Below are 1633 nucleotides of genomic sequence, written 5' to 3' on the forward strand. Positions count from 1 at the left end.
GCTGGGATTACAGGCTTGAGCCACTGCGCCCGGCTTAGATTTTCAATTAATAATAATTGCACATCTCTCTTGGTTGGCTACCATTAATGGATTTAGTAGGTACACTAAACATAACATCTAAGTTTATTTGAAATTCTTTTATTTAATGTTTTTTCCACTATTGTATCTATCATTAGTTACACTTCTTACGGATAGAGGAAGTTTATGTGAATATAGTTCTAAAATTTTGTCAAAATATGTATGAAAATTATTGTTTTCTTGGCATTCATATCAGCAAAACACTTTCCATTTATCCTCTCTTCAGTTTTCTTTTGTGATTTTTCAAACCAGATAACTTTTCAAGGTACAGATTAAAATGTTTAAAATGTAGGCAATAGGGAAAAAATGAATTGTTATCACTAAAAAGCACTATACTGTGAATTGTTCAGTTTTAGAATTTTAGCCTACATCACCTGTTGTTTTTGGATGACTAATGAATGCTTGGCTGATGTCAGGGCTGGTGACCTGTCATTATTTCCACAGGCATGCCACAAAACGTTGATGAAGATAGCCAGCATTGGCAAGGAGAGTTTCTGAAACTTCCACTGGAGGGCTCTGTGTGTTCTGGCAGGAATGGTCCGTGAGTTTACATTTGCCAGTTGTGAAAGGAGTTGCATGAGTAAATCAGAGTGGAAATGATGCAGTGACATTTTAGCACTTGTTATGTGTTGGCATCTTGTCAACTGTTTGGCTGATCTGACCCTGAATCCAAATTAGGAGGTGGTAGGAGGTTTGCATGGGCACTAAGTAAGAAAAATTGGGACTGAGAGAACCCAGGTGGTGTACTCTTAAACAAACTGGGAAAAAAAATGAAGACAAAGCTGGAATATGTTCTCTGTCAGAATTTTTCTTCCTGGGGCTTTTTTCCTCTATAAAATGAAAATTCTAACATTTGCCTCATGGGACTTTTGTTCTAAGAGTTAAATGAGATAATGTATGTAAAGTGTAGTCTCTTGCTGGTCTCTAAATGACTGGAAATATGTGGGGGTGATTGTTATTGTGTAACAGTATGAGCCATATTGATTTAGGAATAGAAAATTGATGGAATGGAAGATGCAGACCAGAAACACATTTTTGAACTTATAATAACTTAATATATGCATAAATTAAATATCACAAATCAGTGGAGGTGGGGCAGGGAGTAAAATACTTAATGCATAGTGTTGAGGTAATTGATTATTCATTGGAAAAATTCCTCTTGGATACATATATTATAAAATGTATCAAAATAAAGGCTTGATTAATATTCTAGGCATACAAGCAAAGGAAGAAGGCACAAAGAAATATCAACAGATTTGACTACATAAACATTTTTTAAAACCTATGGAAAAGTTACCCAAGTTAAAAGCCAAAAAACAAGCTTGGAGAAATATTTGCAGAAAATATGAAAAGGTTAATATTTTTGCCACGTAAAGATCTAAGAAATGCATATGAAAACACTGAGATATTGGTGGATAAATAAGCCAAAAACATAAAGGCAATTTACAAAGAGATAAATGAAAACATATTTTTTTTTAATTTTTTTTTTTTATTATTATACTTTAAGTTCTAGGGTACATGTGCATAACGTGCAGGTTTGTTACATATGTATACT

The 1633-nt window shown here is 33.5% G+C and overlaps 1 protein-coding gene across 1 annotated transcript in view; it reads left to right on the plus strand.

Moving 5' to 3' along the window:
- The window catches only part of LOC105515657 (olfactory receptor 3A1), a 56783-nt gene that overhangs the window by 20600 nt on the left and 34550 nt on the right, over positions 1–1633 (plus strand). The window contains exon 2 of the mRNA XM_011947496.1: positions 523–619. The gene's annotated coding sequence lies outside the window, so the exon portion shown is untranslated. The remainder of the gene's footprint in view (positions 1–522; positions 620–1633) is intronic.

The sequence above is a fragment of the Colobus angolensis genome, unplaced genomic scaffold, assembly GCF_000951035.1.
Source record: "Colobus angolensis palliatus isolate OR3802 unplaced genomic scaffold, Cang.pa_1.0 Scaffold267, whole genome shotgun sequence".
NCBI classification, from domain to species: Eukaryota; Metazoa; Chordata; class Mammalia; order Primates; family Cercopithecidae; genus Colobus; species Colobus angolensis.